Raw genomic sequence first — 18189 nt, forward strand, 5'->3', positions numbered from 1 at the left:
TCTGAAGTGAGCTTCACAGGAAGCTAGGTACTCTCCTAGGGAAAGGGGAACAGGGAGTGTATTTCAGATAATAACGGGGAGCCATTTGTGCAAAGGCAGAGTTGAGAGATGGAATTGGTATTCTGGGAATAGCTAGCAGGCCAATTTGACTGGAATGGAAAATTTATGAAGAGAAATAAGTGAAATGAAACTGGAAAGGGAGGTGAGAGTCAAATGGAAAGTTTTAAATGCCAGGCTGAAGATTATGTATTTGATCCTAGAAGTAACAGCACCATTGAAGAATTTTCAACAGTGAGCTGATGTGCTCAGAGCTGTGCTTCAGGATCGTCTATTTGGCAAATTTGCAGAGAAGGAACTGGATAGGGAAGAGACTGTAGGCAGGGAAACCAATTGGGAAGCTGTTAACAATGGTTTAGGTGAAGTGATGAGAATGCGAAATGGGGTAGAATGGGGGTTTTTAACCTCTCTTATAGATCCCTCTGGCAGTCTGATAAAACCTATGGGCCCCTTCTCAGAATAACATTTTTAAATGCATAAAATCAAATACACAGGTTTACAAAGAGGAAACCAAGGGTTAGTGAAAATAAAGGTGTATTTTTTTCCCTTCCAAGTTCATGGACCCCAAGGGGTTCATAGACCACCCCTCTCCCAGCCACATCTGGGGTAGAGGCTTTTTCAGTGGAGAAAAGGGAACAGATGGAAAAGTAAAGAGAATTAGGAAGACTATTCCATGCCAAAGGATTTATTTTTATTTTGTAATCTTTTTAAAAATTTTGAATTTCAATTTTCTCCCTCCAGCCCCTCCCCTACTCAATGAGAAGACAAGAAGACAGAGGATTAATTTTAATCATTGTTATCTGGCCCTTTCCTAAGCAAGTTCTCAAAAACTCTTTTCTTCCTTCTGCTCCAGAGGGAGATGCCTTTAAAATGACTTCTCCATTATATTCTTAGGCCTTCTAAAGGATCCAGACTCAAAATGCAAGGGTCACATGCTAATACACCACACAGAGGGAGGCCAGGCTGGGGCTACTCTGTGCAGACCAGAGACAGGAGCAGCTTGTTCCCAGCCCTGTCTAGGTTGGCCGTAACCCAAGCCTGTCCCTGGTAACTGTACTAAGTGCTATGTCCACTCAGAGGGTGATGCAGTTACCCAGCACTCTTCAGGTTTTGGGGAACAACTGCTTGTCCTTGAAGTTAACTGTCAATGTGAGCTTTTCCAGTGGGGAAATGAGCCCCTGAAGTCAGGAACAAAGCACCCACCAAGTCAATTTTGTTGATTCTCCCTGTTGCCCTCCACCTGGAAAACATTCCAAGTTCACCAAATGCTCTTCTTTCTTCCTTCAAAATCCCTTTGGAAGTTTGTCCCTGCATGTTCCCCACTTCCAAATAGGGGAAGGACAGAAGTGCAGAAGTAGACATGCAGTTTTGGATGTGGCCACTGTATGGATTTGCTTTGCTTGACTTACGATTATTTGTTACAAGGGTTTTCTTTCTTTCTCTTGGGTTTTTAATTGGGGGGAGGGAAGTTAACAATAAGTGATGCCAAACAAAAAAGAGGGCCATGGAAACATTTTTTTTAATGCACTGAAGGGAACAGAAGAAACTTCCGAAGAAAGCATTGGCAAACAAGACAGTTTTGAAAGTAACGTATAGAAGTTATTATATACTTTAAAAAAAGAAAAGTGAGCTGTATGAAATGGAGACTCATGATTTCATAGAGAATTCTCTTTTTGTGTTGTGCCATGTGTATGGGAACAACCTGATTTTTCGTTTAAGTCCATAATAAAAATATATTTTAAAAGTTTGCTTCTTTTAAGAATTAAATGTAGCTCCCAAAGACTAGAACAAGCAATGGGAAGTAGGAGAAAAGTATGTGGATCTAATTTGACTAGGGGGAGGCATCCTGCTTTGCCCCTTAGACTATATATTGTGAAACTCAGCTCTCCCCTTTTGTAAAAAAAAAAAAAATCTACTCACTTCCTTTGTCCATTGTTGTGTTATAGTCATGAGTTGCATCCCACTAAGGGTCTAGGGTTCCCTTTGAGGTCATATTTCTCTCCTTATATAACAGTATTTTCCTCTCTACCTAACTTTATTCCTATTCTCTGTGCATTGGCATATAGACATCTAAGGCCAAATATCATTTCTGCCACACTTTTTAGTTATTTTCCCCTGAAAACAACTGGATCTTTTCACTTATACACCTGCCTGTCTCAGACCTGTTGCTTTCTTTGGTAGAGCAGTTATACCTAGACAGTTTTTTTCCTTTCTTTTTGACAGTCCTCTAGATCAAATCAGCAAATCTCGGGCAAATACATTCCTTCTGTTCAGATGTACTGTTTTCCTTATTAAAATGCCATCTTTACATCATTCTTTGGCACCATCTTCTTGGCCAGCTTATCATTTCTTGTGCCCTTCATCCTTTTCTCAGGTAGCTGTAATGAAAATAACACTTTTGCCCTTAGGTCCTTTAATTTCCTGCCCAGGACTCTGCAACCTCTCGTCCAGGTTCTTTCAGATATCACTTATTCCCATCTGTATCAACAGAAATGGGTAGTTATCAGTTTTGACATTAGGAGATTCACTGTGTAACATCTTGTTACAATAACTAGGTCATTTTAAGCCTAGGAGGAAATATAATGATCCCTAAGGTTGATTTGGTTTTCTTCTCTTTGTCTTTAGGGAGTTTGTTTTCGCTGAAAAGGTCTAAGCTCAGTCACTATCAATTTGAGCTCACATTTAGGAAAAATTCCTAAAATCTGGGCAGAAATTGGGCTCTCTGCCTAATGTTACATTCAGGGATGTGCAGGAGGCAGACCTTACTGGCTTACAAAAGCTGGTTAAAATTTCAGTATGATCATTTCACCTGAGAAATCCACAAATGCTACAAAATAGGACTTGATTTATTGTTTGTTTACTGTCTAGGTGAAACATTATGGAGGAAATATTAATAATGTGGATTAAACTTAAATGTGTCGTGAATACATTTTCCCCCCTAGAGTACTGGTTGAACATTTACCAGTATAGTACTGCTTAGAGTCATCTCTGTCTCTAGTTTACCTCTTTCCCCTTTGTGGTTGAGGCAAAATCCAGTTTACTGGAAACATTTGCATAATAAAGCAGCAGATTATATTATAATGTTTGTGGATAGATAGAAAGGGAAGTTGAGGAAAGAATCGCTCTTTTCTTGGGACCTCCTCTCAGTCTGAGTCTTCCTCTCCAAGATGTCTAGAAATGCACAGAGCCAATGATTCTCCTCAATATCTCCTTTCTCTGTCACAGCTGCTCAGTCTCTTATTCTCCCCCTCTTCCATTCTACATCCTCTATCCCTCAATTCTGAGATAGCCCCTTCCTCTTATATAAATTGCTTAGGGCCTGGCCCAATCACTAGCAATATCTTTGACTGATTTAAGGAGGTATACAGGCCCTGTTTACACTTCTGGTGTAATTTGGTTCAATTAAAAAATATTTTCAACTGATCAAGGCACCAGAGCTAAATGGAGTAGTCTCAACCCCACACTTATATCCTTCATAACCCAAATTGTGCTCCAGCAAGAAATATGCCTTCACCTAAGAATTTTTTCACTTTTAGGAAAGACTCCATATTCCCAGAAAATCTAGAGAATAGAGAAATGTTCCTCCAGTTCTCATCTTCTCCAGTGGGAAGCCTGATTTATATTTAGCACATATAAGTTTTTATTTCCCATCCAGAAGGATAGACAGCACAATCCCTGCCAGAAACCAGAGATGTTTCTCAATTCTTCATGCTTTCTAAAAATAAAGATTTTGTATCCTTGGGATTCTCCTTAACCATTCCCTCATTGTTGATGGTCAGAGAAAATTGTTTGACGAACTGATTACTCTATCATGAACTCTGTCACTTTGGCCCAGTCTGTTACTTTTATAAATTACGTCCTCTCACATATCTAGATGAAAATACATTACCCAGGTGGAAGTGACTGGTAACTAGCAGTCACCTGCTAATGTCCTACTATACATGATCACCATGAGATGATCTTGCTTCAGACTTCCCTGAACTCTAAAATCTTTGTCTCTTTTACTTTGCATAGTTATCTTGTGTGTTGGTAGCACAACAGACTTCTGTGTGGCTGATTATAGATTGTTATCTCAGAACAACGCTAACTAAGACCATGCCATCCTTGCCAAGTCTTATGCTTCTCGCTTTTTGATCCACCATCTATTGTTTCCAGTCCTTGACAGAACTAACACCTGTTGGTCCCCCATCTGGTCTCTGGACAGAAGTCCTGCCTTATTTTGGTTCCAGGTTTGTCTCCCTTTGGCTTTCACTTGCTCCATTATCACCTTCTTTCTTTCCTTTGGCCTGCCTTGATTTTCTCCTAACATTGTTGTGATTGAAAATTTGAAAGAGACAAAGTTCCAAGCATGATCAGTTTATTAACAAAGTTAGAAGTTGATAGTATTTTAGGTCTGTGGCCTCTCAAGAACCTAAGACTCCAAAGGGTAACTAACCACTTTCTTATACTCAGTAAAGAAGAACATCAAAAATTACACAATCTTGTGTAACGGAACAAGAGCAATTTATAACAATGAGCTACTGGGCATTCCATGCATGTGACATTATTAAGCAGTGCACTCTTATTGGCTGGAACATTGCAAAAGTTATTGATTTATTATGATTATTGAATTCTACACTAGACAGATAATCAAGTTCATACAAGAATGGGGAACTTTAACTCACACAGAATAGACAACTTTATACTCTAACACCCAGAGTAGAAAACTTAGCCTCCTAGCTCAGCTTTGCAGAAATAGGGAACTTAAAGATTACAAATTTTACTCTAAAAGCCAGTTTAATTGAGCTTTATCAAAAATGTTAATAGTACAGCAAGGTACAAATCACAAAAAAGAGTCTGGTCTTTATTTAGTTCTTTCAATTCCTCCATTTTATTCTTGGGAAACATCTCTCATGAATCACTTTCTATAAGATATACAGTGATTCTGATGGGATTTCATATGTCTATATCTATCTGTCTATCTATCTATCTATCTATCCATGGTCAAGATCAGCCTCCTGAGTCAGCTTAATATCCTTGGGGGCTGATTTTGAGCAAGCTTTGGTACAGCAATTAATACGACAGTAAATGCAAAGCCAAAAGGTAATTATAAGGCCCAGGATAAGGAAAGCCCATTTGATTATAGTTGTATGCCGCCTCCTTGAAACCAAGAAAACCAGGAAGAGGGATCCTACCACAAATTACTATCGTCTGTTACAATTTGCTGAGTTTCATTATAATCCATTGAAGTTCATGGACATTTGTAATAATCTCTTCAAATTACTAATACAGGAACAAGACAACTGATTAATAATAGTGCAGGTCCCTCCCTGGGCAACTGTGAGAATGTCTAATGACATGAATGAGTCTACAAAACCATTTCTGCTAAAGAATTAACTTCTGCCTGGAGAGAAAGGATGTCACTAGATGTTTCAGCAAGGGCTGAGGTTCTTTCTTGGGCTAACTTTTCAATTTCAGTAGAAATGTTTCTAATTGACTTCTTGATATAACCCATCCCAAAATTCAGGAATAGAGACAAATCTCAATTTGTGGTTAGATTCCTTTACAGACTTTGGAGGAGAAGAATCTCTTTTTCTATGTTCATACCACCAGGCTCCTTGCTTTCTGGTAGTTTTCTTTCCTATTCGGCCTATAGAATACAAATATAAAATAATATAACTGAGACTTGTGGGGTCAAATAGGTTATCCTGTATGTTCCATACCATCGTGGTGGGGAGAGAACAGAAAGCTGCTCCAACATAAATTAAAAACTGACTTGGGGTAACTAATCCCCATGGTAGCTCTGGAATCTCTTTAACTTCATTTCCAAAAGTCATCTTAATATTATAAATAAGGTTAACAAAAGAGAGATTTCTAGGCTGAATGTCATCTTTGCTCTTAAAAAAGCAAGTTTTAGCACAAATGAATGATTCTTTTCTGTTAACATCAGGAGGTAGGAAAGCATGTTTACGATACGCTGTTTTTCCTAGATTTAAAGTAATCGTCTGACTCTTCCTCCTAGTTGCCTATGCCCTATTAAACTCCTATTAAAATATAGAGGGAAGGTTGGAAAAGACTGTTCAAGTAAGAGAAAGGAAATCCAGTCCTGATTAAATATAATGGGCTGTGTGCCTTCAGATGTTTTCTTAAAAGTTTCTGAAATTTGAGGAAACTTGAAAGGTTTAATTGTCATGGGCAGTGATCATTGCCAAGTAGCTGTGTTCCATTTGTTGCTGTAAACTTTACAATTAGCAAAGTGCAAATGGTTCTTTAAAGGATGATGATTTGTTACCACCTTCTTCTATCCATGGATCAGGACTGGTTTGATGGAAATGTTGACAGATCCAACCACCACAGAAACTGATAGCTCTGGAGTAATTTAGAGTACGTCCTCCTTAAGCATGAAGGCCAATAATAGCATTATTCTTTACTCAATTATCATGAGATGAGTAAATTGGGGAGGAGATGGCTATTGGTAACAATGTTAGGAGCGCAGCTAACAAGAGAGAGGAAATCTGGTAACAATAGCAAAGGAAGAAAAGTAAAATGGCAGTTGTTAGAATGAAAGGCACCACCTTTTCAATTCTTGCCAGGCTTCCCCAGAGTGATGCAGACTTTCTGCCCCTGATATTACTGGGGGCAGGGAAGTTACAGGGGTTACAGTTGTAGATTTTGATGAGGAGTTTATAGGAATGTTAGTTGTGGAATTTCTTAATTTTTTCCAAAAATTTTCCCAAGAAAATATTCCCAGAGTAGTCTTGCCAGGTTTAAGTTTAGGGTGGGTTTGCCCCCAGGCCATTTCTGCTGTATCATGAGAAGCTGACCTTGTTTTTTGTGAGATGGAAGCAGCAGCCATAGGAGGAGTTGGTACAGGCTTCCATGATTCACAAGCACCAGTTTGAGCTGTGTGGAAGCCAAGGTCCTTGCTACAATAATATAGGAAATGTCTTGGCTGAAAACCTGGAGAAACAGCAGGTAGTAATGTCAGAATTGAAAAAAGATTATGAGAAAGGCCTAGTCTTGTTCCACCTATCCTACCTAATACAATGCTAAAGATTATAAGGTGTAATATGAAAGAAAAAATTATCCATTCCCCTATTGGTGTCTGATTTCTCCCTTCTTTGTGTGAAGAATTAATTGAGAAAAGGAGGCTACCATGTAGAAACATATTCTGTTGGTGCAAGATTATAGACTCGAGGCAGATTTCATGTGTGAACAGGGTATCCCAGAGTCCTTTGTTGATTGTAGTTGAGGTAATCAACAAAACTTGGAACCAACTTTCCCTGGTAGGTTCAGTTTTGCCAGTCTGCTGGAAATTCTTGATGTAGACTGTCTCCGGGATGAAAATCATGTAATAAAAAGTTCAAAGGCCCAGTCTCTGTTGCTGGTCCTGTGTTGTGAAGTTCTTTCAGTCTATTCTGCAGCTCCTGTATATAAGAGGCAACAGAAGTGTCTCCTCCCAGTAAAGACATATCTACTGGGGAGAAAGGTTTTGTTCTTAGGGAAGGATGACCAAACAGCACTTGCCAGGGAGAGATATGTAATTTTCCCCTTGGTCAGCTTTGCAGATGAAATAAAGCAAGGGGCAGCACTTCTGGCCATTTCAGATTGGTTTCCAAACAGTTTGCCAATAAGACTCTTAAATTCTTTGGTCATGTGCTTAGCCTGGCCTGAATTCTAACGATGGTAGGGGGTAGGAAACTTTGTTTCTATTCCCAAACAGGAACAGATTTGCAAAAATACTGAATCAATGAAATGAGAACCCTGAGTCTATACAGATGGGTGGACCAAAGCAGGGCACAATTTCTTTAAGGAAGATTTTAGCAACAAAGGTAGCTGTGGCCTTGAAGCCACAGGTAACCTGATAAACAATAACAAGGCAAACTTTATAATGGCTAGCTTTGGGCATATATTTAAAACCAAGATGCAAATGTTCAAATGGAATATGTGCTAGAGGGTGCCCACCAAAGGCCACCACTCAGAAGGCATGTTAATTAAATGCATGGCAAGTGGGAGAACAATATAAGCCACGACAGTGATAATGTTTGAGGTAACCCAGGCCTGCATCTACTGTATCAACTATTCCGTGAGTGCCAAAGCCCTCTGTATGAACAGAAAGACATACTGCTGATAGAAGCTGGCGATAGAAGGGGATGGGTGGCTTGCCTTCCACAGTCACCCAGACCCCATTTACCTATTTAGCCTTAAACCATTGTTTCTATTTTTTCAGCTTTAGAGTCGTTGTAGACAAGATCCAAATTCTCTTCACCAGGAAGGGAAAGATGAAAAATAGGTGCAGGACCTTTCAGGATGGCAAGCGGGGCTGTTTGCTCATGCGACAGGATCTGTTCCATTGGTATAAACAGGACAATGAGCAATGGCCAGGGAAGCTGGTAGTTTCAGGGCAAATAAAAGTTCCTTGATGAAGTATGTACTAGCAATGACTTTGAAGGCAGAGGTGAAAAAGCCTGTCTTCAGCCACAGTATCCCCACCAGATACCAAATCCATGCCTGTGAGTCAGTATAGATGGTGGCATGTTTACTGTTGGCAAGGTAGCATGCTTGGGTCAGGGCCACAAGTTTGGCATCTTGGGCAGAGAGTGTTACGGTCTGAGACTACAGCGGCACCAGCATAATGTACATCATTTCTCATAAAAGAGAACCCATTGGCATACAAAATGGAATCAGGATTCGCCAAGGGAGTGCTGGAAAGATCATCATGGAGTTTTCCAGCTATATGCACTGCAGAGGAAGAGTCATGTAATGGCTCCCTAGGGATTGGTAAATTGGGAAGCAATGTAGCAGGGTTAAGGATGGCATACCACTTAAGAGTAATATTCTCTTTCCCTAGCAAAGTCACTTCATACCTAGGAAGTCTCAGAAGAAGCCTGAGTTCTATGTCAAAATAAGAGAACTTCAACTTCATGGAAAAATTGCACCATCAGAGGAGGATCCAAAAGCAAATTCCAAGCCTTTTTCCAGGAGGCAGGATGGTGCTTCAGCAGCTACAGCATAAAGTTGTGCAGAATAATAAGCTATTGGGCAAAGGGAGGGTTGGAGCATCTGAGTCAGGACACCAGAGGTCACTCCCTTATGTTCATGAATAAACGTAGAAAAGCACTTAATGTAATCTGGGAGTCCCAAGGCTGGAGCTGATGACAGAGCTTTCTTAAGTTCAGCTAGGTCAAGTAAGGTATGGAGGCTCAAGTTGTAAAGGTTCTATAATAGAGTGCATTTGTCAAAGAAGTTAAAGGTTTAGTAATCTCACCAAAAGATGGAACCCACAGTTGGTAGGATCTGGATGCTCCCAGAATAGGGAGCAGTTATATCTTAGTCTTAGGAACAGACAGTTGTTGAAGAATCTGGACGTCTTTTGGGGAAACAGAATAGCTGCCTGCAGACAATGAAACCAAGATACTTCACCTGAGGGAGAGATCACTGCACCTTTGATTTTGAGACTTTGTGGCCTCTCTGGTGAAGCTGGAGAAGATGATGGCTGTTTTCCTGGAGGGTCTCAACTCTGGGTGCTGCTAATAAGAGATCATTAAAGTACTGTACCAGGGCAGAGACCCTGAAAGTAATAGAAGCTAAGTCCTGCTGCAAGATTTGAGAGAGGTGAGGCTCTCTCCATACCCTTGAAGCATATGAGAATAGTCCTTTGGGTGTTCTTCCAGGTAAAGACAAATGGGTTCTGTTTATCTGAGTGAATTGGAATGCTAAAAAAGCTGAACAAAGATCTATCACAGTAAAACAGGGAATAGAAGAGACAATAGCTAGGTTGGGCACCACTGGATCTCTACGTACAACATAAGCATTAATAATGGTGCATAAATCTTGCACCAATGGACAAGTAAGGCTAATATCAGGGCCTGGTTTAGGCTCTTTAACAGCCAGAATAGGAATATTACAAGGTGATTTGCATGGAGCAATAACACCTTGGTCTCTTGGAGAATTAATAATAGATGAGATACCCTCAGCAGCTTCCCTTGACAAGGTATGTCAGGGAATAATAAGTCTGAAAGGGTAGAGGTTAAAGGAGGGTAGAGATCCTCCTTTAGTCTCAGTAGTAATAAGGATAGCTGATTTTAATAATCCCACATCTGATGATGTGGCCTATAAGAAGTCAGGGGTGTTAGGTGAAAGGTACAGATTCTCTTTAGTATTATGACCCAAAACAGGAAACAAGGAGAGAAATTCCTCTTTAGAGGGCCTTTAAAAATCTAGAAAATCCTCTTTGGAGTTCTCTGAAAAATCAATCGCAACAAAGAAAAAAGGAAAAGGAGTCCTCCAGGAGATGTAAAGACAGAGAATCATTAGGGGAGCTTGAGATACTGACTCTGAATTTATACAAGAGATCTCTACATAAGATATTAACTGGATATTGAGGCATAAAAAGGAAAGAATGTTTTGCCAAGAGAGGGCCAGTGGCGACCATTTGAAGAGACAATTTGAAGAGAAGCTGGGGCTGTCTGAAAACTCCAACAACACCTTGGGCAGAAGTGTACCCAGGGTCCAGTATTTCAGTTAAGGCCAAACTAGAAGCTTCAGTGCTTAATTAGAAATCATAAATTGTGTCACCAGCTTTAACAGTAACATGGCGTTCAATCAGTGCAGGGAGAGGCAAAGACTGGAATGAATACAAAGATATCAGGGAAAGCAAACTGCTTATCTATGGTCCCTGCCCCTCATGGGCACCTGCACATTGTATTTTACCCTAGACCCTCCCAAGGCTCCTTTTATTTCCATTTCTGCTCTTTAAGTTCTGCCTTTTCTGTTTTCAATTTACCGCAAGACGGCCTTTTTTGTGACAATAAAAACATTTTCAAGTCTCCTAATTTCCTTGTGGAGTTAGGAAGAGAGCGAAAACTATTTGGGCCAGAGCCAAAATCATCTGGGCTTTTGGTTGGCGTTATACTTTCTTTTTGCCTTTTCCTTCATAAACATACTGAACGATGCTTTTTAGCTCACTGATGTTTTTTTCATGCCAACACAGCCAACTCTTATGGAAGTCATTCCATATTTCGGGAATTGATTGGCTAACAAGGGCCAAATTAAGGGTCCTCACAGCCTGGGGATTAACTGGATCCAACCCTGCACACAGCTTGGCACCTTTACACAACTTGTCTTCAAAAAGGTGCAGAGTTTAATGCTCTTTTTGAATGATCTCTTGAAATTTACTCCAATTTTTAGAGCAGACACCTCAATTTAAGGAGTTCCTAGTCTGTAGCAGCATGGTATAATCAGTTGGGTTGTTGGGGTTCCAGTGTAGGTCGTGTAAAAGGTCAGTTAGGAAGACCTCCTGGACTATCAAGAGCGATGCCTACTAGGGCTTGCTTGTTTGCTGCCTCTACACGAGCAATTCTTTCTCCTGGGGAGAGTAGGGTCTTCATTAAATCAGTAACATCTCCCCAAGTAAGATTATATCCCCTAAGGACAGCCTGTAACTGGGAAATAATGTCTCCAGGGTCCTCATCAAATTTTGGAGTATCCCTCCTCCAGATGGAGAGGTCAGGGACTGACTGATGTCTAATAGGAACCAGAGCTCCTATAGTCACGTCATGAGTTAGCCTTTCCTGGAAAGGGAAAATGCCAGTAGATTGTTCTTCAGTTTCAAAGGAAATTAAGTCTCCCATCTCTTTAGGAGGAGAGAGTAAGTTGGAGGAGTAACAGGCAAAAGAGTAGGAGCTGAAGAGGGAAAAGTGGGACCGGGATGGAGAGAAGCAGACCCTTGCGGGGTGGTGGGCATAATTCATTAGACAGATCCACCCAGAAATCCCAATATTTCATTTGTTGTGGATGAAGTTTTTCAGTAGCCAGTCTTAGTTTTCTAAGTTTACAATAATCACTGGGGCCAGAATAATTTATCAGCTGAATCTCTTGCAGTTTTAGACTAAATCTCACATAGTTTAATGGCATGTTTTCTCATCATTCCCAGTTGAACTGAGCACTTGTCCCAGTCCCATGCTTTTAGAAATTTTACCAGAGAAGGTTCTTTGGGAATGCTGTTATTGGATTCCATTCTTAAAAAAAAACAAACAGAACCCTAAAACTCTAATTTGTCTAATTTGTCCAAGGAAGTCCTGTGCAAGAGGTTGTAGGATTCAGGTGTATACCCTCGTCACTTATTTTCCACTAAGGAAGGCTCAGGCTAACTGTCCAAGTGAGTGTGGCTGCCTTTTGGGAACCTCGTCACAGAGTTGGCCCTTGGCCTATAAATCTAAGTTAAGTCCAGGAAGCCCTAAGTGGGGGTCCCTCCTGGCAGTTCACTGCAATTCAATTAACAAACAGCCTTTGCTTTCAAAACTGCTATCTTAGCACCATTTTCAAGACAATCTTGCGGCAGTTGCTATTAATCATAGAGCCAGGATGGCTGGCCAGTTTATATCTAAAGCCAGGAAAAAGTCTCTCAAGAGACAAACACATAGTCAGACACACAGAAACACTTACTAGCAAAGTCTTTCTCTTTAACCCCACTAAAGATTGGTGAGAGTTAAGTCTTTGCTAGCTGGGAAAGTTGCATTGAAATTCTTCCTTTCTAGACTCTGCCAAAGTGCACAAGACAAACACAAGAGAAGAACTTTAGATATTTTAAGATTCCTCCAAGCAATTTACTTCCCCTAAAATTCTATGTGATTGAGGGCTCCTCTAAGACTCTATATGGTTAAGGGGACCCCTACAACACTATTTGGCTGAAAGGTCTTACCTTGGCTTGGAAGGTCATGAAACCTGGGAGCAAGTCCTCCTCTGAGGCAGTTCTCCTTGGGGAAGTTTCTTAGTGAAAAATCTACAAGAGCCCTCTAGGAAGTTTGCCTGAAGGGTTGGTTGTCTTGAGGATAGGAGTCCCTCACTCAGGTCCCATCAGGGTCCCCAGCTGTTGTGACTGATACTCTGAGAGAGAGAGAGACAAAGTTCCAAGTATAATCAAAGTTAGTAGTTGCCAATATATTAGGTCTATGCCCTCTCAAGAACCTAAGACCCCAAAGGGTAACTGACAGAGCTTTCTTATAGTCAGTAAAGAGGGACATCAAATATACAAAATCTTGAGTAACAGGGAACAAGAAAAATTTGTAATAATGAGCTACTGGGCATTCCATGCATGTGACATTATTAAGCAGTACACTTTCTTATTGGTTGGTTAATGACTAATTATAATTAATGAAGTTTACACAAAATAGATATCAAGTTCATATAGGAATGGGGAACTTTAACACACAGAATACATAACTTAGGCTCTAACCCCCAGAATAGAGAACTTAGCCTCCTAGCTCAGCTTTGCAGGAATAGAGAACTTAAAGATTACATATCTTATCCTAAAAGCCAGTTTAATTAAGCCTTACCAAAAATGTTACAGTACAGCAAGGTACAGATCACAGAATAGAGTCTGATCTTCAACACATGGGAAAGAAGAATGATTTTCTATCTGGCACCAGGTTCATTTCCTTTTTGGCTATCTAGCCTTAGTATATTTTGCCATAATTTTCTCTGGTTTCTGGTCTGAAATAAGTTGTGTGTTCTCTCTCTCTAGATATACTGGTTCTTCTATGCAGATTGATCTGTCTCAAACATTCTCTTTTAGTTAGATTCTTAAAGTTAGTTCACCCTCTTTAGATAAGGTCAGATTTTCTCACTGTAATCTAGTATCCAGGTCTACTTTTTCTTTTTGTTTCTCTTTCTCTGTGTAGTTATCTGTGCATCTATCCAAGCATCTAATATTTCTCTGTCCAAAATAAAACTATCATAACAAATATATGTAGTCCAGAAAAAAAATCCCACATTGCCCATGCCCAAAAATATATGTCTCATTCTTCATGACAGGAAGTGGGTGGCACATTTCATCCTCAGTCCTCTGGACTCATAGTTTATCATTAGAGTTCTAAAATCTTTCAAAGTTGTTTTTCTTATAGAGTTATCATATGAATTCTTTGCCTAATTCTGCTCACTTCACTCTGCATCAGTTTATAGAGGTATTCCCAATTTCCTCTGAAACTGTTCATTTCATTATTCTTATGACACAATAACTTTTTTTTATATTTATATACCATAATTTTCTTAGATATTCCCCAGTAGGAAGGTACCCCTTTAGTTTCCAGTTTGGGGCTACTGTGAAAAGAGCTGCTATAAATGTTTTTGTGCGTATAGTTAATTTTTCTCTTTCTTTGACCTCTTGGAGTATATACATAACAGGACTACTTTTTCTAGTGCCTATATGTTTGATATGGCTGCCATTTTGTTCCTCCTATCTCTTTGCCCCTCCCTTCTCCTTGCCATGTGACTTACCTCCTCCCCACTGCCCACAACCATATGCTTTCATTGCTTTTTATGAGAGAGAAAGCTATTTTTCCTGGCCTCCTTTAATCCTGCTTTCTTAGTATCTTTTCTTGTTAGGGAACCTTGGATTTTCTTTTCAAGTACTAGTTTCCTGGCTGATACCCACTAAGATTTAGAGAGTTCACTTTGCCTCATTAACTCTTACTTAGGTTGCAGATATCAAAATTAATTAGCAGACTTACGTTTGAATCCTGAAAGCATTTTCTAAGGAGTTGGGGTGGTGGTAAATTACTCATCTGTTGGATAACAATCAGTATTATAATGATGGACATAGTAGAACAAGTACTCTGCCCATGTACTGTGGGTAAGTTCTAAGTAGTCAGACAATGAGCTGTAGTAATAAGAACACTATCCATGTGGTATTAGAAGGATACTACTGAAGTAGCTTTAAAAGATGAGTTTCTCATCTCCTGATTAACCAACTAACTAATACTTATTAAGTTCCTCCTGTGTGTCAAGCATTGTGCTAGGCACTGGAGATACAAATATATAATTAATGAGACTATCTTGACTTGCAAAGAGCTTACATTCTGAAAGGGGGGAGTCAACTCTCTCTCTCTCTCTCTCTCTCTCTCTCTCTCTCTCTATATATATATATATATATATATATATATACATATACACACACATAATGTAAAGAGGATGAATAATAATAAAAACAATGTATTTGAATATAAGATAATTTGAGAGGTAGGGCCGGTGGTTGAGCAAAGAAAGGGATTCTTTGAGGTGTCACTGAGGAGGCAGCTTACTCTAGGCATGGGAGATAGTAAAAACATGAGGAGAAAGTAGATGGGGTGCTCTGTGTGTGGAATAGAGAGAAGGTCAGTTTCCTTGGACTGTGTAGAACGTGGGAAGGAAAATAATTAACAATGAAGTTGAAAAGACAGGTTGGGGCAAAGTTGTGAAGAAATTTAAATATCAAACAAAATAGTTTTTATCTTATCCTAGAGGCAATAGAGAACTACAGAAATGCATCGTGTAGCAGAGTGACGTGGTCAGATCTGTGTTTAAGGGATATCACTTTGGTACAGAGGATGGATTGGAGTGTTGAGACTTCAGGCAGGGTTTCCAACTACGAACCTATATTGTAGTAGTCCTGAAAAGAGATGGTGAGGCTACATGAGTAGAGAGAATGGGTCAGATGCAAACACTGCTCGGAAGGCAGAAATAACAAGATTTGACAACTGATTGGGATGATGGAGAGGGAGAACTCAAGGATAACACTGAAATTAGGAATCTGGGAGCTTGGAATAATATTGGTACCTTTGACAGAAATAGGAAAGTGTGAAAAAAGGTTTGGTTTGCAGGGAAGATGATGAGTTTTGGACATGTTTAGTTTTAAATGTCTAGTTTGAAATGTCCAATAGGCAGTTAATGATGTGAGATCAAAAGTCAGGGGACATACTTGAACCAGTTATATAGATCTGTTAATCTTCTGTATAGAGATTATAATTAAACTTCTAGCTTATGAGATAACCAAGACAGCCTCTGGAAAGAACCTGTGGTGAGGAGGTATGATATGGATAATGAGCCTGCAAAGGAAACTGAGAAGAATTGGTCAGACAGGTAGGAGGAAAACCAGGAGAAGATTTCCATGAAAAATCAGAGAAAAGGCATTATATAGGAGGGTGGTCAAAAAAGAGAACACAGAAGAGAGTGGCCAACAATGTCAAATGCAGAAGAGAGGTCATTAAGAATGAAGCCTGAGAAAAGGTTTATGAATGAAAAGAGATCACTGGTAACTTGGGAAAGAGGAGTTGTAATTGAAAGGTGAGATCAGAAATCAGATTTTAAAGAGCTAAGGTTGAGAGAGGAGTGGATGGTATTTTCCAGGAATTTGTCCAAGAAAGGGAGGAGGGATATAGGACAACAGCTTAAGAAGATGGCATGGTCTCCAATGGTACTCACCTGAACTCCAGTTAGTTAACTCTATTTAGCTTCCGATCAATAAAGATTCAAGGCCCAGCGACTCACAGTGACTTCCAGCTGACTGGCTTCTCTAGGCTGTTGTGGGTCCGAGTTTTTATAGTTTTACTGGAGGCACTGGCAACACTCAGTTGGTCTTTTCAAATAATGTGCTTTGTCCTGTTTGTTAACATGGCTCATGCTGAGTTTGTAGAATATCCCTTTCAGAACAATGACTAGTCAGCCAGCTCAGTGATGGGTGACAGGCTTTGCTCAACCAAACCCTCTTAGAAAGAGCTGTCTACACCAGTTGCCTGCACTTTCTTACTCTTCAGATCTTTAAAATATGGTTTCTGACCTCATTGCCCAACTGCAACACTTCTTTCCAAACTTATGAACAAGTCTTAATTTCAAATTCTGCCCAGTCTCTTTCCAGGCCTCATCTTCCCTGACTTCTCTGCTACAGTGTTGCCACTATCTGTACTCTCTTTCTGGATACTCTCTCCTCTCTGGGTTTTATGGGTATGTCACTGACCAAATTCAACATGTGAATGTTGCATTCTACGTTAGCAGTGCTTGTGTGTGACAAGTACTTAATAGGCTACAAACATGGTTTTATTCCCCTAATAAAGACAAATATTCTGTCTTCCTGACTATATCTAGATCTACTCCTTTGGATATAAACTGATGAACTGATGAACCTCAGGTATCTCAGGAAATATTTAACAAGGTCACCTTATTACATTTGAAATAATACTATCACTTAATACAAATAATTCCCACCAAAGGAAGAAGGAAAGGAAGTGGTGATGGTGAGGGTGGGTAGTCTTTCACAATAAGATGCTAAAGCCCTGGGATATTCATCTCAGCTCTGTTGCAAAAAGAACCCCAAACTCAAGAATTAATACAAGACTGCAGGGCTAAGTGGGACAAATGACACCCTCAGTTCAAAACTGCAATTTTTTGAATTAAAAGGCAAAAAAGGAATTTCTACTACACTCCTGACCAGTAGCTGGAAAAGTCAGAGGCTCTGTGTGCCCCTTCCCTAGCACAGGAGAAATGGAAGGAAGCAAGGAAGAAAACAAGCATTTACATAAGCACTTACTATGTATCAGGCACTATGTGAAGGACTTTACAAATATTATCTTATTTGATCCTCACAACAACCCTGGGAGGTAAGTGCTATTTGACTCCCCATTCTACAATTGAGTAAACTGAGGCAGAGGTTGTGTGACTTACCCAGGGTCACACAGCTAGTAAGTGTCCAGACCTGAACTCAAGTCTTCTCAACTCTAAACCCATAATGGTTTACTTCATTTTTGAGACTGGTACATGTTTGTCCAAGGGCTTGGATCAATACTGGTCTAGAGCTCCCCCAGAGGGCCTTTTGTCATTATCAGCCTTCCTAAATGGGTCTATCTCTGAATTATCTTTAATTTTTAAAAGTATCAGGTAAAGTCATGTCTGGGTCCTTATGAAAGTCTAGGTAATAGCTTTGTGAGTGGGATTAGGGTGGAGTTGAACAGTAAATTAGATCCCAGTGATTAAGAATAGCAGCCCAGACTCCTGGGACGGCTCAGAAACAACCATGTATTTTGATTTCCTATCAGGTCTCCTGGAATTCTTACCAACCAGAAAAGAAGGAAGCCCCAACCCCAACCCCCAAGAACTGAACCAAACCAATGTGGCACCTATAGCATGGGCTATCGTTACAGCATCTTTATGAACACTAGCCTGGTCAGCCTCTCCATATGCTACCGCACTTATTCCTGAGAGAAGGGGAAACAGCTGTCTAAGTGGAAAAAAACCAAAAACAAGAGGAGGAGGAGGAGGAGGAGGAGGAGGAGCCTCCTGCAGAAAGAGAGAGGAATTGACTGACATTGAGGGTGGAGAAAAAAGGCAAACAGAAGTGGTGGA

At 40.0% G+C, this 18189-nt stretch overlaps 1 long non-coding RNA gene across 2 annotated transcripts; it reads right to left on the bottom strand.

Annotated features, from left to right (window-relative positions):
* Window positions 1–726: 726 nt before the first annotated feature.
* Window positions 727–17183, bottom strand: LOC140513487 (uncharacterized). Of its 2 annotated transcripts, none has more exons than XR_011970203.1 (3): window positions 16276–17179; window positions 12740–12924; window positions 727–2535 (listed from the first exon to the last, which is right to left on the bottom strand). It is a non-coding gene; the product is annotated as an uncharacterized lncRNA (long non-coding RNA). The 2 variants fall into 2 exon arrangements; XR_011970204.1 differs by lacking the exon at window positions 727–2535 and adding an exon at window positions 2560–7463 and having other exon boundaries at window positions 16276–17183.
* Between the last annotated feature and the right edge of the window lie 1006 nt (window positions 17184–18189).

This window comes from Notamacropus eugenii, chromosome 7 (assembly GCF_028372415.1).
Source record: "Notamacropus eugenii isolate mMacEug1 chromosome 7, mMacEug1.pri_v2, whole genome shotgun sequence".
NCBI lineage: Eukaryota > Metazoa > Chordata > Mammalia > Diprotodontia > Macropodidae > Notamacropus > Notamacropus eugenii.